Raw genomic sequence first — 20,109 nt, forward strand, 5'->3', positions numbered from 1 at the left:
CTAGATTTTTTCCTATGGTGGAGAAGAAAACATTAAGTCTGTTTGCTGTTTCATAAGAACATAAGAACGAAGGAACACTGCAGAAGGCCTACTGGCCCATGCGAGGCAGGTCCAAGTCTCCTACCGGCTTAAGCCAATGCACCCAACCTAGTCAGGTCAGGTCACATTGACTTAAGGGAGGAACACGGCAACCGACCTGGTAGCACAAGCTATCAGGTCTAACTCACACCCACCCACATCCACTCATGTATTTATCCAACCTATTTTTAAAGCTACACAACGTTCTAGCCTCTATAACGGTACTTGGGAGTTTGTTCCACTCATCCACAACTCTATTACCAAACCAGTACTTTCCTATATCCTTCCTGAATCTGAATTTTTCCAACTTAAAACCATTGCTGCGAGTCCTGTCTAGGCTAGATATTTTCAGCACACTATTTACATCCCCTTTATTTATTCCTGTCTTCCATTTATACACCTCAATCATATCCCCCCTAATTCTACGTCTTTCTAGAGAGTGCAGTTTCAGGGCCCTTAGTCTATCCTCATAGGGAAGGTTTCTGATGCATGGGATCAACTTTGTCATCCTCCTTTGTACATTTTCCAGAGAATTTATATCCATTCTGTAATACGGTGACCAAAACTGTGCAGCATAATCTAAATGAGGCCTAACCAAGGATGTATAGAGTTGAAGAACAACCTGAGGACTCCTATTATTTATGCTTCTTGATATGAAGCCAAGGATTCTATTAGCTTTATTGCGAACACTTATGCACTGTTGTCTTGGTTTCAGATTACTGCTAACCAGAACTCCTAAATCTTTTTCGCAATCCGTAATATTAAGATCTACATTATTTAGTTTATATGTGGCATGGTTATTGTCCTGTCCAACATTTAGAACTTTGCATTTGTCTATATTAAACTGCATCTGCCACTTCTCCGACCACTGCATCAGTCTATTCAAATCTTCCTGGAGTGCACGAATGTCCTCGTCAGAATGAATTCGATGGCCTATTTTGGTGTCATCGGCAAACTTGCCGATGTCGCTCTTTATGCCCTCATCTATGTCGTTTATGTAGATTGTGAACAGCAGGGGGCCCAACACTGACCCCTGTGGAACACCGCTCGTGACACTTCCCCACTCTGATTTCTCCCCATTTATGCAAACTCTCTGCTGCCTATTTGTCAACCATGCCTCTATCCAGGAAAAAATTTCTCCTCCTATTCCATGTGCTTTAATTTTCCTCAACAGTCTCTGATGTGGGACCCTGTCAAAAGCCTTACTGAAGTCCATATACACAATATCATATTCATTACCATGATCTACCTCCTCAAATACCTTAGTGAAAAAAGTTAATAAATTCGTAAGGCAGGAACGCCCCTTTGTAAAACCATGCTGAGATTCGTTGATTAATTTATGCTTTTCAAGGTGGCTACGAACTGCCTCGGCAATTATTGATTCCATAAATTTTCCCACTATGGAGGTCAGGCTTATTGGTCTATAGTTCGAAGCTAAGGACCTGTCACCTGTTTTGAAAATAGGTATCACATTTGCCATTTTCCACTTATCTGGCACCATGCCAGTTTGTAGTGATATGTTGAAAAGATTAGCCAAAGGTGTGCTAAGCTCCTCTTTACATTCCTTTAGAACCCTTGCATACAGTTCATCAGGGCCTGGGGATTTGTTAGGTTTTAATTTATCTATTTGCCTAAGGACCATGTCACTTGTGACCCTAATAGTGCACAGTTTATTATCGTCCTGTTCTACATAATTTATCATTACTGGAATATCGCTGGTATCCTCCTGTGTAAAAACTGAGAGGAAGTATGTGTTAAAAATTCTACACATTTCCTTATCACTGTCAGTGAGCTGACCCGAGGAACTTTTGAGTGGGCCTATCTTGTCCCTGATCTTACTTCTGTAAACCTGAAAGAATCCTTTTGGGTTAGTCTTCGATTCTCTTGCAACTTTAACCTCATAATCTCTTTTTGCTTTTCTAATTCCCTTTTTTATTTCTCTCTTTAACTGAATATATCGATTTCTTAATTGTCCCTCTCCTCTTTTGATTTGCCTATATATGCCTCTCTTTTGACCAATCAGATATTTTAATCTATTGTTCATCCATTTAGGATCATTTTTGTTTGATCTGATTTCCCTATTTGGAACATAATTTGACTGAGCAGCTAGAACTATGCCCTGGAAAGCATCATATCGGCAACCATCACCACCTACCTGACCCTTAGTCAGGTCATTCCAGTTCAGCCCACCTAAGTAATTTTTCAGTCCTATGAAATCAGCCAAGCGAAAGTCAGGGACGGAGACTTGATTGCCATTATTAGGGGAATTCCATGATATATTAAAACTGAGTGATTTGTGATCACTTTCCCCAAGCTCATCATTAACCTCAAGATTATTAATTAGTGTTTCCCTACTGGCAAGAACCAAGTCAAGGAGGTTATTTCCCCTAGTTGGCTCTGTCACAAACTGTTTTAAAAAACAATCCTGGATCGTATCAAGAAAGTCACCTGACTCTAAATTTCCTGTCAAATTGCTCCAGTCAATCTGTCTATAGTTGAAATCTCCCATTAGCACAACATTTTCGTATGTAGATGCCTTACGAATTTCGTCCCATAGAAGTTTACTGCACTCCCTATCAAGATTTGGGGCCCTGTAAATCACACCCAAAATTAGTTTTTCTCGGCCCTCGAGAAGCTGTAACCAAACAGATTCAGTGGCTGACGCTTCTAATTTAATATCTTGTCTAACACAACAATTTAAATTGTCTCTGACGTACATCGCTACTCCACCACCTTTCCTGTTGACCCTGTCAGTGTGGAATAATTTATAGCCTTGTATGTGACATTCAGAGGGCATCTCTCTATCTTTCAGATTGAGCCAGGTCTCTGTTATAGCAATAATATCTATGTTTCCTGCACTTGCAATTAATCTTAGCTCATCTATCTTATTTCTTACACTCCTGCTATTAGTATAGTAAACCTTAAGGGAGCTAGTCCCTTGCTGCCCTCTGCTGTCCCCGTTTGTTTGCTGACCTGATCTATTGTCTTTATTTATAACTTCATGCTGAATGCCTTTTATACATTTACTGTTTCCAACCCAAGTGTTGCAACCTGCTTGTTTCCCACACACACCCATACCTCTATCTTCCATCAGTTTAAAATCATAGGCATTTCACCAATGGCCTTCTCAATCGAGTCTGCAAGTGCTACCACCCCAGCCCCAGAGAGATGTACCCCATCCCTTGCATACATATCATGTTTGCCATAAAAGTTGTTCCAGTTGTCAATGAATGGGATTGCAAGTTCCTTGCAGTATCTGTCTAGCCAGCAATTTACACCAATTGCCCTAGACAACCATTCATTTCCTACTCCCCTTCTAGGCAAGATGCTACATATGATTGGGATCCCTCCCTTAGACTTAATGAAATCTATAGCTGACCTGTACTTATCTAGCAGCTCTTCTCTCCTACCCTTCCCAATATCATTTCCACCAGCACTGAGACAGATAATGGGCTTGTTCCCATTACCTGATATGATATTATCCAGCCTGTTGACAATGTCCCCAACACCAGCTCCAGGGAAGCACACTCTATCTCTCATCTTCTTATTCCTATTACAAAAAGCACGGTCAATATATCTTACCTGAGAGTCACCAACCACAAGAATGCGCTTACCTCCATTAGCAGGGGCAGTAGTACCCTTACCTTCACTGGCCACTGAAGTACATTCATCCTGAAGAACAGAGAAGCGATTTCCTACCTTCAGATCTTCACTCTTAACTTTCCTTACTCTGATGCGCCTTCCATTACTGTGAACCACTCGCCACTTGTAGCAGGTGCTGGACTGCACCTCACTGCTGGTAGCCGTTGCTACCTCCCCAACTACAGCCTCCTCACAGCGAGAGACAGACTGCACCTCACTTGAAGCCTCATTCCCCACAACTCCAGCCACCTCACACTCTCTCCCAGACCCATTGAAGTGGTCCTTCAGCCTCCTAATCTCCTCCTGGAGAAGCAAGACCTCCTCCTTCAACTCTCCAACCTCAATTTTTAAAACACTGCAGAAGCAAGCCATGCTTTGTAACCGTTTCGGTTGGAGTGAGTAGGGGTTCATCTGTTTTTGTTAGTTTGATTGTTTTGTTTTTGGATAACTTTTTAGTTCCAAGAATTTCAGATAGAGTTTTCCAGGTTTTTTCATATTACCTTTGATGTTATGTAATCTATTTTCATAATACAATTTTTTTGACCTTCTTATCAGGCTGGTAAGTGCTGACGAGTAACTTTTTGACTGTTCTCTAGTTATTTGACTCATTCTATACTGTTTTTCATATTTGTGCTTTGTGTTAATGAATTTGAGGATGCTTGGTGTTAGCCAGGGATTATTCAGTCTCTTTGCTGTGATCTGTTTAGTTTTTCTGGGGCAATGTCTGTTATAGATGCATTGGGCTTTTTTTAGAAAATTATTTATACAGTCATTCATATCTGTATATGTTTCGAGCTCATTTTGCCAATCGATGTTATTCACAGCTGCTGTAAAGTTGTTAACTGCTGTCTTGTTATGTAGTCTGAAGGTTACTTTAGTAATGTCTTGTGGCAGTTTGCCCAGATTTGTTATGAGAAAGGTTGGGTAGTGGTCTGTAGTGTTGTCTGTGATTATGCCTGATTTTAATGGGGATATGGTGTTTGTCCAGATGTGGTCTATTAACCCTTTGGGGGTCGACAGGTCCTCTCAGAGACTTGTTCTCAGGGTAGGCCAAATCTCAAAAAAAAAAAAAAAAATTCGTGAAAAGATAGAGAATCTTTTCCCGATCATAATGACACCAAAAGTATGAAATTTGATGGAAAACTTATGGAATTATGCTCTCGCGAAGTTAGCGATCTCAGCGATGTTTACGCATTGGCAATTTTGCCCAATTTGAGCCCTATTTTCGGCCAATTCCAGTGTACTAGTCGACAAAAATCATAACTATTTCGCTAGAACTACATTTTTTCTATCGAATGAGTACAAGAAACCACCCATTTACGAATTTTAACTATCCAATAAAGTGGTGAGAATTTAGCAATTTTGCCAATTTCACACAAATTTCAAAAGATGCCAATTTCCAAATAGGGTCCAGAATAAACAAGAAAGACATTTGTGGCACTAAAATAACAAGTTCTCTGTTTGTTAGTCACATCCCCAGGCCCCTCTTATATTTCTTTGGCTTTCCACTTTGAATTTTTATTCTTACAAAAAATAGAAGATTTACTGTTATGCAGACTACTGCATTAGTGTAGAAATGGTATAAATAATATCAGCGCACTTGTGAAAGAATATGAGACTCACCAGTTGATGTGTATTGGACGCTTGGCATGATTTGTTTACTCTTGAACTTTGGTAAAAATCGAACATTTCTGCTACTTTGAGCTCAATTTCAAGGTACTTTTCTTTGTAAAACCAGTCAAAATCATTTCAGTTTCTGTAATATGTCTTCCATTCTATAAAATGAGACCAAGAAAACTAGAATACAACAATAAATACCATACGAAAATACAGTGCAAAGTCGCTGTTTTAATCCAAAAACACGGTCAAAGTTTTTTTTTTCTCATTGCGCACTGTGTGCTGCAGGATTTTTTTGATACTGCGCACACTGACCACATAGACCCATTCTTACATATGTAGGCCTACCAACTTTCTCTCACTAGATTTGAGGGCGCTAGAATTTAGGCATACTAGTACGTCAAAAACCCTGGGTCGTAAGACGTACTAGTACGTCCGAAATCCCCAAAGGGTTAAGGAGATGCTTATCTTGGAGATTGTTGTAGGTTTAGATATTGCTGGTAGCAACAGGCAGTTACTCATTGTGTTTGTGAATTCAGTTACTTGTGGGTCCTGGTTGTGTAGTATGTTTATGTTGAAATCTCCTGTTAGTAGTAGGTGGTCTTTATTCATGTGTGCATCAGTAATCATGTTTCCTAGTTTTTCACTAAAGTGATAAATGTTTGACTGTGGTCCTCTATAGATGTTTATAACTGTGAGGGTTTTTTGCAGGTCTTTTGATTTAAATTTGGCTATGATATATTCTCCATGTTCATTTGAGTTGATTTGAGTAATATATAGCTGTTCCTTCCCCTTGTTGGTCTGTTCTACAGTTGTGTATGGCCATGTAGCCAGGAATGGTATAGAAATCTGTAATATCAGGCTTAAGCCAGGTTTCTGTGAGTGTGATGATTGATATATTGGAATGAAGGGAACTGAGTAATGCTGTGAGGTCATCATAATGTTTGCTCAAGGATCTGACATTGTAGTTAAAGATGGTTATGTCATTGCTTGAACTGAGTAATGTCTTTGCTTGGTCTGCTGTGTAGTAACTATCTCAGTAGTAGTAACCAGTTACCAGTAACCAGTGTACCAGTAGTTGACTCACTACCAACCGTCTCTGCCTGAGTCACTGTCTATTCATATTGTGCTGACCACAGCAGTATTCAAAGACCCCCTCACATATGGGTACTGTGGGCGGCCAGTCAGTGATACGAGAGAGTGAGCAAGGAGATAGGCAGGCTGTTGGGCACTCCCCACATTATCTGTAATTATATGTACTACCAGCCTACGTGAGTATTACTTTACCCTATCCATGTATCGAACTCCCACATGATAACTACAGTTACTGGTTGATTCGTGTAATTCATTTTTGTAGCAAACATGGCTGACTCCCCCTCCAACTCCACTTCCTTCAAAGGATTCCCCCTTGATAACTCAGGTATGATTATTCCTGACAATATCAGGGACTACATTGCATATTAAAGCAACACTTGCGCGACGAGAATCCAAGATAACCAACCTCGAGAACAAGATCCAAAACCTTGAAGAGAAGATTACCTCGGGAAGTGCTGACACAGAAAATACTCTGAAAACAGCAATAGCCAGTCACACTGAGCAAATAATAACTCTAAATATGAAGGTTGAAGAAGCAATCAAGGACTGGAATCAGAACATGCACACTCGATTGAATGAATACAGTGGAACCTCAAAAATCGAACGTATCACATACCGAACGTTTCAAAAATAGGACCATTTTTTCGGACAAACTGTGTCCCTATTATCGAACGCGCCCCTATTTTCGGACTGCCGGGTACGGGACCTGTCTGCCGCCTGCTCTGTCCGCGTCCCCGTGCAGGCGCCGTGAGCGCTCTCATTCACACATTTTACGATTATTTCCTTGTGTTTAGTGCTTGTGGGACTGTGAAATAAGCTGCCATGGGCCCAAAGAAACTTGCTAGTGGTACCCCTGTGGTAAAGAAAGTGAGAAACACCATAGATGTGAAGAAGGAAATAATACAGAAGTATGAGAGTGGTGTGAGACTTGCTGAGCTTGCCAGGATGTATGGGAAAAACAAGTCGACCATCGGTTCTATCCTGTCAAAGAAAGAACAAATCAAGGAAGCTGATGTTGCGAAAGGTGTTAATATAGGGAGTGGATGAGGTGCATTCTTCAAAGATTAAAAAGATTTGTGCCAAGTGGAATGATGTCCAAATGTTTGTGCAGAAGTACCACCCTGAGCAAGCTCAAACAAGCCATCTTTGCAACAAGTTCAGTGACAGAACCATGTCCCATTTTAGGGAAATGTTAAAGAGGTGCCAGAAACAGAGGACTGTGGACAGTTATTTTGTGAGACAGGGGTCCAATGACTCTCAAGCTGGTCCTAGTGGCATTAAAAGACAGAGAAGGGAAGTAACCCAAGAGAGGGCTTTACCTGAAGTCCTCATGGAGGGGGATTCTCCTTCCAAACACTAACCCTAACTCCCTCTCTCCTCCTCCCTATCTTCCAGATGCCATCACCAATCTTCAATAAAGGTAAGTAAAAATGTTATTTCATATGTACATGTATTACTATACATAATTAAAAACTATAGTATTTGTTGTATGTAAAACTGTAATTAATCTCTATAAAATGTATTTTTTGTGTGAATATTTTTGGGTTTCTGGAACGGATTAATTGTATTTCCATTATTTCTTATGGGAAATATTGCTTCGAATTTCAGACTTTTCAAATTCAGAACTAGCTCCTGGAACGGATTAAGTTCGATTTTTGAGGTTCCACTGTACCTTGATTTCCAAGATGACAAAACTGAACAAGATAAGTTGTCTGATGCAGTTATAATAAACAGTCCACACATTCCTAGTGACATAACCCAAGAACAGTGCAAAGAAACTGCTATCAGGATAATACAGGATCATGTACAAGTTATCGTGCAAAACAATGAAATCAAAGAAACACGTTTGTTAGGAAAACAAGGTAGTAAACACAGTATCATGATCAGACTTCATTCATATGATAAAAGAAAGGACTTAATTAAATCAGCAATTACAATGAAAAATGGAGTGTACATCAACGAGTGTCTAACGAGAAAACGTCAAAACCTTCTGTTCAGGTTGAGAAAACTTAAACAGGAAAACAAAATACATCAGTGTTTCACTTGAGATGGGAAAATACTATTTAGAAAAACTTCAACAGGACAACAATACACCATCTCAAATGAACATGATTTCTCTACCTTCCTTAGAAAAGCTAACATTTCTGTAACAGATTAGATAAGTGTCCTTAACACATATATATGTGTAGTACATATAGTGTATGTTACTATTATATTATTGTGCATTATTATTATTTACTATTACATTATTATGCATTATTATTTTTTCTTTTACTAGCTAATACCAGCTACCTCAAATACTTTTTACTTTTTAATTGCTTTTATTGCTCATAATTTTGTGTTGCAAGACAAATCTTACTCCAAATTAATGTTATACATGGTTGCTACCTGTCCATTTAATTCAGCTTACCACTACTATTTTAATCCCCTTTATATTGTGTGAGCAATTAGTGTATATTCCAATTACATTATTGTGTGAGTCCCAAAACTATCTTTTGCTAGCTAGTACCAGCTACCTCATATTTCTCTACTTTTTATAGTGCAATTAACTGCTCAACTTATTATATATTACAAATCAGATCTTACTCCCAAATCAGTATTATATCATAGTGACTATTTGTCCATTGAACTTTTTTCACCTTTACTTAATTTAGTCCCTTATATATTTTCTCCTTTATTTTAGCTTTATATAACTACCTTAGTTCATATATTCACAATTGTTAAAATAATCAAGGTGCTATTCTCAGGTGCTAAAGAGTAATAAGTTCACTATTTTGCCATTATATTATATCATAGTGATTATCTGTCCATTGAACTTTGTTTACCTTTACTTAATTTAGCCCCTTATATATTTTCTCCCTTATTTTAGCTTTATATAACTACCTTAGTTCATATATTCACAATTGTTAAAATAATCAAAGTGCTATTCTCAGGTGCTAAAGTGTAATAAGTTCACTATTTTGCCATTAAAATACTCCAGGTGCTATAAACTACCTCAGGTGCTACTGATTTTACTTTTAATACATTCTTTTACTATTATATCCATTAGCTCCTTTATTTTAAGTGTAAATATCTACTGTAGTTCATAAACTCACTTGTTAAAATAATTAAGGTACTATTAGATACTTCAGTGTATAACTGAATTATCAATTCTGTAATAATCCCTTTTTCTTTCAAATTTTTACAAGTTTTATATTAATCACGGTGTCTTAGTCATAAGTCTAGTTGTAGATTCAATATAAATCTTATATCATTTTACTCAGAAAATCTAGTTTGTAAAATTACTCTGGTGATGATTGATGGGATGGGAGGAGGGGAGTGTGGAAGTTGTTAATGTTTACAAGGGGAATCCCCTTCCATTAGGACTTGAGGTATCAAGTCCTTTTCTGGGGTTACTTCCCTTCTTTTAATGCCACTAGGACCAGCTTGAGAGTCACTGGACCTCTGTTGCACAACAAATATGTCTATAGAGGTCTGTACCTCCCGTTCCTTTAAGATTTCCCTAAAACGGGCCACAACATTGTCATTGTAATAGTCACCAGCATGGCTTGCAATAGCTGTGTTAGGGTGATTTTCACCCATAAAGGTTTGCAGTTCAACCCACTTTGCACACCTTTCCTTAATCTTTGAAGTAGGCACAATGGATTCCACAACTGGCATAGGCATCTCAGGGTTAGCCCCAAACCCTTCAAAATCTTTCTTAATTTCCATACTAATTCTCACCCTTTTTATCACAGGGTTGGCACTAGAAGCTTTCTTGGGGCCCATGGTGACTTATTTTGCAGGTACAATCACTAAAAATGCTGTGATAATATGAAATGTTCCGATTGTATGTGTGGATGCGACCGCACTGACTGGCTTGTAAACACTGGCACCCATGGGACAACTGAGGTGCGCTCAGGCCACATGTGGACGCGTCTCGAACGAGTCGCGTTGGGTGAGTTTTTTAGTGTTAGCCGAGGCAAAATTTTTGCGTTAAAATGTATCGTTAGCTGGATTTAACGTTAGCTGATGCCATCGTTAGTTGAGGGTCCACTGTATTCAAGAAATATTTTGTCTTGTCTCCAGACAAACACTCGTCAGTTGCCGCCGCCACATATATAATGACATTTTATTCATTCTAGAGTATATATCAGGTTTCTATGTTATTGACATTGTTTGTTATGTCATATTAGATGAACTGTGATAGATAAATAAGCCGTAGAGTTGATGATAGTGAAATATTCAAGAAATATTTTGTCCTGTCTCCAGACAAACGCTCGTCAGTCGCCGCCACCGCCGCCACATGTATAATGACATATTTTATTCATTCTAGAGTATATATCAGGTTTCTATGTTATTTATATTGTTTATTATGTCATATTAGATGAACTGTGACAGATAAATAAGCCGTATAGATGATATTAGCGAAATTATTCAAGAAGTATTTTGTCCAGTCACCAGACAAACTCGTCCACCACCGACACTGCCCATACAACTACATGAATTACATATTTTATTCATTTTAGAGTATATATATCAGGTTTCTATGTTATTTATATTGTTTATTATATTAGATGAAGTGAGACAGATAAATAAGCCGTAGAGTTGATATTAGCGAAATTATTGAAGCACAGAATTCCACTGGAAAGGATTAATTGCATTTCAGTTAATTTAAATGAGGAAAATTGACTCTGCAAATGAGCAAATCCAGTTGCGAGCAAGGTCATGGAACGGATTAAACTCGCAAGTAGAGGTTCCACTGTATTTAAAACAGTGAATTTGTGATGTATTTTTGTATGGAATTTAAGGTTGTATTCTTGTTTTCTTGGTCTCATTTGATAGAATGGAGGATATATTACAGAAATAGAGATGATTTTTAATTGTTTAAAGACTAAAAGTAGCTTGAAATTGAGCTCAAAATAGTGGAAATATTCGATTTTTGCCGATATTCAAGAGTAAAAAATCATTTCACATATCCAATACATGTCAACTGGTGGGTCTAATATGCATTTACAAATGAGCTGATATTATTTATACAATTATACAGTAGTCTGAATAATAGTAAATCTTCTATTTTTTGTGTGAATAAAACTTCAAAACGAAAAGCAAGCATAATATAAGAGGGGCCTGGAGATGTGACTAATGAACAAATAAAAATGTTATTTTAGTGCCAGGAATATTTGCACTGTTTATGCTGGACCCTATTTTGAAATTGGCCTTTCTTGAATTTTGTGTGAAATTGGCAAAATTAGTAATTTCAGATCACTTTATTGGGTATCTCTGAAATAGGTAAATGGGCAGTTTCTTGTACTCAATTGATAGAATAAAAGGAGTTCAAACAAAATAGCTATGAGTTTGGTCGACTGGAACAATGAAATTGGCCCAAAATATGGCTCAAAGTGGGCAAAATTGCCGATGTGTAAATATTGCCGAGACCACTAATTTCGCAATAGCATAATTTTGTACGTTTTCCATCAAATTTCGTACTTTTGGTTTCATTACCTTCACAAGATGCACAGCAAGAGCTCAAGAGATGTTTACAGCAAGTGTGTTAGTCACTATACTGACTGAGATCCACGCTGTGGATTCTGGTGATCACGTGATCTGAGCATTGTCGGTCGACAACCAAGACCATAAGTGAAAATCAGGATCAAATCCTTGTTCAAAAACCGATTTGTTCAACAACTAGTCCGTTTAACAACCGAGGTTCCGCTGTACACCAATTTTTCACACAGTAGACGTTATCACTGACAATATTACTGCTCATTAACCCACCTTCTTGGCCACCACTTACACAAAATTACTCACTGAAACTAGTAAAATCTCCTTCAGGTTCCATGATGAGATATCGCTGAATAACTTTGTTGTAGCAATGAGCATTAACACAAGTGTTCATGTCTCTACAATAAACAGTACCCATTAATAAGCAATTACTTTTCTTTCCTCTGTGCAGCTTCTTGTGCTTAACCCTTTCAGAGTCCAAGGCCAAAATCTGAAGTGGTGCCCCAGTGTCCAAGAAATTTTGAAAAAAAACACAAAATTATTTTTTCTTACAGAATTAAAGACAATGTTTTTGTGAAGGTAATAAAACAAAAAAAAAATTCTGATCAGTACTTACTGAGATACAGCGGCGGGAAGTTGATCTAAAATGACCGGGTGGAGGTAACATCAGTGACTTCCGCAAAATCCCATTTTTTTATTTTACGTTTTTTATACTTTTTTCTTTTCTTTTCTATTTTTTTCTTTTTCTAATAACATTTGTGGCCTGTGAGACCAGTATAATGTATATTGTATAAGTGTACACTCATTGTATTCCACGCAATAACTGCACTAATTTGTTTATCATTATATTGCTTACAAAACTTGTTTATGAGTTTATTGTAAACAAAATGATGAAAATATTAGTGAGGTTATTGTGTTGAATACAACGGTACCATATAGTACCATATGGTACAATGGTGCCATAGGGTGCAATTGTACCATATGGTACAATGGCACTATATATTACAATGGTACCATATGGTACAATATGGTACAATGGCACATGATACAATGGTACCATGATACAATGGTACCATATGGTACAATGGCACCATTTGGTACAATGGTACCATATGATACAATGGTACCATATGGTGTAATGGTACCATATGGTACCATATGATGCAATGGTACCATATGGTACATTGTACCATACAGTACAATGATACCATATGGTTCATTGTACCATATGGTACTGTTGTATTCAACACAATAAACACACTAATATTTTCATTATTATTTTGTTTACAATACTTGTTTGCAACAAAAACATGCAAAAATGTTGTATATTAGTAATGTTCTATTATATAATTACAAGTGTACAGGAACTTGACATGTCCCTTGAGGTGGATGACAAAGCACTTTGTCTTGGAAACTGCCGAGTCAGTAACTAGCTTGCTTCCCCACTCACTCAGTCTTGGCTGGTGTCTCATGCCACCAACACCTATTGACCATATGGTACAAGGTATCATATGTTACAGGGTACCATATGGTACATTGTACTATACCTGGAGTTTACTATATGGTATAGGGTACCATGCAGTACAGGATAACATATGGTGCAGGGTACCATATGGTACAGGGTACCATATGGCACAGGGTACCATATGGTACAGGGAACCATACAGTACAGGACACCATATGGTACAGATACAGGGATAACTATGGAAATAAGTCACCTTGACTTTTTTGGGTTATCCTAGGATTTTATACATATGCTGCTATGCACGATAATCTATATACTGTAATTGTATTTCTGTACACCTGAATAAACTTACTCTAGTGCATGTGGCATCATAAGTAGGTTTATTTAGGTATACACAAATAAAGTTACATAGAATATCATACTTAGCAGCATATGTTTGGAGAACCTAGGATAACCCAAAAAAGTCAGACAGACTTATTTCCATTAGGGTCCCTGTACCCTGTACCATATGGTATAATGTACCATACGGTACAATGCACTATATGGTACATTGTACCATATTGTACCATTGTACCATATGATACCATTGTACCATATGATACCATTGTATGACATGGCACCATTGTATCATATGGTACCATTGTACCATATGGCACAATGGTACCATATGGTTCAAAACCATAGAATTTGTCTTCAGCTCCACTTCCATCAGTCTTAGAACTGTAAGTTGTGAAGAGGAGAGTCAGAATTCGCCCGGAGAGTGAGTGGGGAGTGAGAGTTTCCTTGCCGCCAGGCACAATGAACAAAGCTACTTTGCCGGCATTCCCACAATGCCATGTGGGCATCCAGATTTTTTCTATGGTGTGCACACTGACCACCCAGACCCATTCTCTCAGATGTAGGCCTACCAGCCTTCTCGCGCTAAATTTGATGCCGCTAGAATTTTGGCGTAGATCTACGGTTTGGACCCTGAACGTAAAGCCGTAAATCTACGAGACGGACCCTGAAAGGGTTAAAGAACTACCTACAATTATATTCCCAAGCTCATTTTAGCTTTATATAACTACCTTAGTTCATATATTCGCAATTGTTAAAATAATCAAGGTGCTATTCTCAGGTGCTAAAGTGTAATAAGTTCACTATTTTGCCATTATATTCCAAAGCTCATTTATTTGATTACCACTTTATTTGTTCACCACAACTTATATTAGTCCCTTTTATATTGTCTCCTTTATTTTCACTTTAAAGAACTACCTTTAAAGAACTACCTACAATTATATTCCCAAGCTCCTTTATTTGCTCACCACAAATTATTTTTGTCCCTTTTATAGTGTCTCCTTTATTTTAGCTTTAAAAACTACCTTAGCTCATATTTTTACATTTGTTAAAATAATTCAGGTGCTATTTTTTAGCTTTAGAATATTTACTTTGTCTTATACTAAACTCTAACTATAGATTCACTATAAATCTTATGATTACAAGCATTGATCCTGATACCAACCTCTTATTGAATGACTTAAATTAATCAAACAGTAACTGTCATTACTACACAGCAGAACAATCAAAGGCACTCCTCAGAGCCAACAACAACATAATTGTCTTTAGCTACAATATCAGATCTTTAAGCAAACATTACGATGACCTCATAGCATTACTAAATTCCCTGCATGGCAGTATATCCATCATTACTCTCACCAAAACCTGGCTAAAGCCTGATACTACAGATGTCTATGCAATTCCTGGTTACATAGCCATACACAACTGTAGGCCAGATCAACAAGGGGGTGGCACAGCTATATACTACTCAGACCAGATAGAATGTATCACTAATACTTGCACAAGGGATGAACATGGGGAATATATAATAGCTAAATTCAAATCCAAATACCTACAAAAACCTCTCACAGTGATAAACATCTACAGAGTACCACAGTCTAACATTAGCCGTTTTAGTGAAAACCTAGGAAGTATGATAACTGATGCACGCATGAATAAAGATCACTTACTACTCTCAGGAGACTTCAGTATAAATCTCCTGCAAGACCAGGACCCACACATTACTGAATTCACAAACACAATGTGTAACTGCTTGTTGCTACCAACAGTAACAAAACCTACAAGAATTACAGACTAGTGTTTTCCTACTAGACTACATCTGGACCAACACCATATCCCCTTTAAAATCAGGCATAATCACAGATAATACCACAGACCACTACCCTACCTTCCTCATAACTAATCTAGGCAAATTACCCAAAGACACTACTAAAGTCACTTTCAGACTTCACAATGAGGCAGCCATTAATAACTTCACAACAGCAGTGACAAACATTGACTGACACACTGAGCTAGAAATCTATACAGATACGTATTGATGAATGTATTAATTTTCTAAAAAAGACCCAATACCTCTATAACAAGCACTGCCCTAAAAAAACTAAACAGATGACAGCTAAGAGATTGAATAGTCCCTGGCTAACACCCAGCATCCTCAAATCCATAAATACAAAGCACCAAATTGAAAAACAGTACAGAATGGGTCACATAACCAGAGACCAAACAAAATGTTACTCATCAATCCTAACCAGCCTGACAAGAAGGGCTAAAAAATTGTATTATGAGAACAGATTATCCAACTTAAAAGGAGATATAAAAAAGACCTGGAAAACCCTATCAGAAATTCTATGAACAAAAAAGATATCACGAAATAGCGCAATTCAACTAACAAAACCAGATGAACCCCAACTCCCACCAACTGAAACAGCAAACAGACTCAATGATTTCTTCTCCACCATAGGAAAAAACCTTGCCAATAAAATCCCAAGCTCAAATACCCCGCCCAATGACTACCTCACTGGCAACTACCCGAACACACTGTTCCTAGCTCCAGCTAACCCAACAGAAGTCTCCCTTATTATCAACACACTAAAAAACAAGACAGGAGATTTAAATACCTTACCACCCTTTATACAGTGGACCCCCGCATAACGATTACCTCCGAATGTGACCAATTATGTAAGTGTATTTATGTAAGTGCGTTTGTACGTGTATGTTTGGGGGTCTGAATTAGACTAATCTACTTCACAATATTTCTTATGGGAACAAATTCGGTCAGTACTGGCACCTGAACATACTTCTGGAGTGAAAAAATATCGTTAACCGGGGGTCCACTGTATACAAAAAAGCGTCGCAAGTGCTGTCACCAATCACTGCAACACTCTTTAAAAAATCCATCGAATCCTCTACCTTCCCTGCAGTTCTCAAAATAGTGAGGGTCACCCTGATCCATAAAGGAGGAGACCAAACAGACTTGAATAACTATAGGCCAATATCCAACTTACACCCTCTCTCTAAAATCTTCGAAAAATTAATTCATAAGCGAATGTATTCCTACCTCATCTCCCACAACATACTCAACCCCTGTCAGTTTGGGTTCAGGCCTAATAAAAATATGAATGATGCTATTATACACATGCTAGAACAAATATACACTGCACTAGAGAAAAAAGAAGTTCCACTGGGGATCTTCATTGATTTACGTTAAGCTTTTGATACAGTTGACCATGACTTGCTCCACATAAAATTGTCACACTATGGTATAAGAGGGCACTCCCTCAACTGCCTAAAGTCATACTTCAGCAACAGAAGCCAATATGTGTACACAAATGGAGCAAACTCTTCCGCACAGCCAATTACAGTTGGTGTCCCACAGGGAAGTGTCCTTGGCCCTCTTCTTTTTCTCATTTACATAAATGACCTACCAAATGCATCGCAACTACTCAAACCCACACTATTTGCAGATGACACTGCATACGTCTTCTTTCGCCCGAGCCCAGTTATGCTAGCCAATACTGTGAATACTGAATTACAGAAAATATCTATCTGGATGAGGACCAACAAACTTACTCTCAACATTGACAAAATCCACTTCATTCAGTTTGGTAACAGAACTACAGATGCCCCTCTTAACATAATGATAAACGGATCACCTATCACAAAGCTCACAGAGGGAAAATTCTTAGGAATCCACCTTGATAATAGACTCAAATTTCAAACACATATACAACAAATTTCCAAGAAAATTTCCAAGACAGTAGGCATACTATCGAAGATACAGTACTATGTTCCACAGGCAGCCCTCCTGGCCCTATATCACTCACTTATTTACCCCTATCTCACCTATGGAATTTGTGCATGGGGCTCAACAACAATAAACCATCTCAGACCACTAATCACTCAACAAAAGGCTGCAGTCAGAATGATAACAAATTCCCACTACACGCAGGACACTCCACCAATATTCAAAACTCTAAACCTACTCACCATACAAAACATCCATACTTATTACTGCACCTTCTACATACATAGAACACTTAACTCGGACATAAACCCTCCCCTCAAATGTCTCCTTACCAACCTCAACAGAACACATGACCATAACACAAGGCACAGATCACTCTTTGATGTTCCTCATGTCCATCTCACACTATGCAAAAACTCAATGCACATAAAAGGCCCAAAAATCTGGAATTCATTACCTCTGAATATAAAAGAAACACTGTTTATAAATTCAAGTCTCTACTTAAAAATCACTTACTCACCCACAACTAAATAAATACTGAATAACTGTATCTCATATATGTTTAACATGTGACCCTGTCAAACTTTGTTTTATTTTTTTTAATTACATTACCTAACAGAATACTCCATTCTACTGAATGCACAGCAACTCAGCAAATGACCATATGACCTGTCTTTGAAATACTCACTTGTGCTTAATTGTTAATTGTTTACTATAATTTTTACCACTTAAGTTAATTTTAAGCCTGCCCATAATGCTCTGCATACAAGGGGCTTTTGGCATGTTACACTTATGTACATCTATGTATCATGTCCAAATTAATAATAAATAAATAAAATAAATCTCAATACTGTTCACCTATATGTTTCACTGTAAACACTTGGTCTACACACCCCTACCTTTCCTAAAGCCTCCTTGTTCATCTGCTATCCTACTCTCAGTCTTACTCTTAATTCTTTCAATAATAACTCTACCATACACTTTACCAGGTATACTCAACAGACTTATTCCCCTATAATTTTTCACTCTCTTTTATCCCCTTTGCCTTTTACATTAATATAGAGATTTCCATTAATCCATCTATATTTTTTCAAAATTATATAATAAACACACTACATAACATATAAACATCATACATACACCCACAGTATAAAAACTGACATAAATATGAGATCTGTTTACCAAGCGGTTTGTAGAGTGTCAGAAGAATTACGCTCTCTCTAGTCAAACACGAGTAACTTAACTAGAAATTTATTCCTTTCGTATGCCTTCACTCTATCTATAGCTATTCACCACCCTTCTGGGTTTAGCTCTTCTTTTTTATTATGATTATAATAATAATAACTTGTAATAATAATAATAGCTTGTATTAATAATAACAACTTGTAATAATAATAATTTGTAATAATAATAATAATAATAATAATAATAATAATAATAATAATAATAATAATAATAATAATTTGTCAGAGCATCATTCCTTCTTAAAATTACATGAGAATGGAAGTGTTGGTCTTTATTTATTCTACTGTATCAATGTGGAGACAACTTTTACACAAAGTAAAGTGTTTGTATTATGGTATAACACAAACGTGTATGAACACCAGACGTGTTCGAATGGTTTACATTATGTGTGGGGTGGGGTGGGGTGGGGAGCGCTGCCTTGGCTGGCTACCATACTTCCCAAACCTGATTTCCTACAAATAAAACTCACCTCTCACCCTACATTAAGACTACAAATATTTTAAGGTAATTATTGAATGTACTGTATATGTATTTTATCGCTCTGGGGCGCTTGAATTAATTGTTGTAGTATATTACATGTGGGTGGGGTGTGGTGAGCTGACCTGGCTGGCTACCATACCTCCCAAACCTGACTTCCTACAAATAAAACTCGCCTCTCACCCTACATTAAGACTTCAAATTTTTTAAGGTAAGTAATGGGTGTACCGTGTGTGTATTATACTTTTTCATTGCTTTTAATGTCTAGTTCTATAGCTAACTTAATATGTGTTAGTGTAAATTTGTTATCTGGCATTTATATGCATTTGTAAGTGGAAAAAATGGCGTTCTGCTTTCCAGCGATGTCTGCTTTCCGGCAGTAGCCTGGAACCTAACCTGCTGTATAAGTGGGGCCCTGCTGTATGTAATAATAATCATCATAATAACAATAATAATAAATCTTTATTTCTACATGTACAATGTATACAGGCCTAGCTGATATCTGTGACATATTACTATAAAGAAAACTCCTTGTTATGAAGAGCATTCTGGGCAACTTAAGTAAATTTTATCCCCAGGATGCAACTCACACCAGTTGACTAACACCCAGGTGCTTATTTTACTAATAGGTGGACAGGGACAGCAGGTGTCATAAGGAAACACACCCAATGTTTCCAGCTTTGCCGGGGATCGAACCGTAGACACTCAGTGTGCGATGCGAGAGCATTACCTACATGGCCATGGGACACCCCATGGAATTGGACCTGTGCTTCCCTTCCTTGGATCGAACCTTAATGCTACCCATTCCCCAAAGTACTGTATGACCCCTTAAGGTTTAGTATAAAAATAACAATTATAATAATAATACCAAGTAATAATAATGACAATAATGTGGTAGGTCGTGTACCTCTCCATTATGGAAGGT

The 20,109-nt window shown here is 37.6% G+C and overlaps 1 protein-coding gene across 1 annotated transcript in view; it reads right to left on the reverse strand.

The window, feature by feature from the left end:
• The window catches only part of mtTFB2 (mitochondrial transcription factor B2), a 64,740-nt gene that overhangs the window by 18,314 nt on the left and 26,317 nt on the right, over positions 1 to 20,109 (reverse strand). The window lies entirely within an intron of this gene.

Source organism: Cherax quadricarinatus, chromosome 6 (genome assembly GCF_038502225.1).
Source record: "Cherax quadricarinatus isolate ZL_2023a chromosome 6, ASM3850222v1, whole genome shotgun sequence".
Lineage (NCBI taxonomy): Eukaryota > Metazoa > Arthropoda > Malacostraca > Decapoda > Parastacidae > Cherax > Cherax quadricarinatus.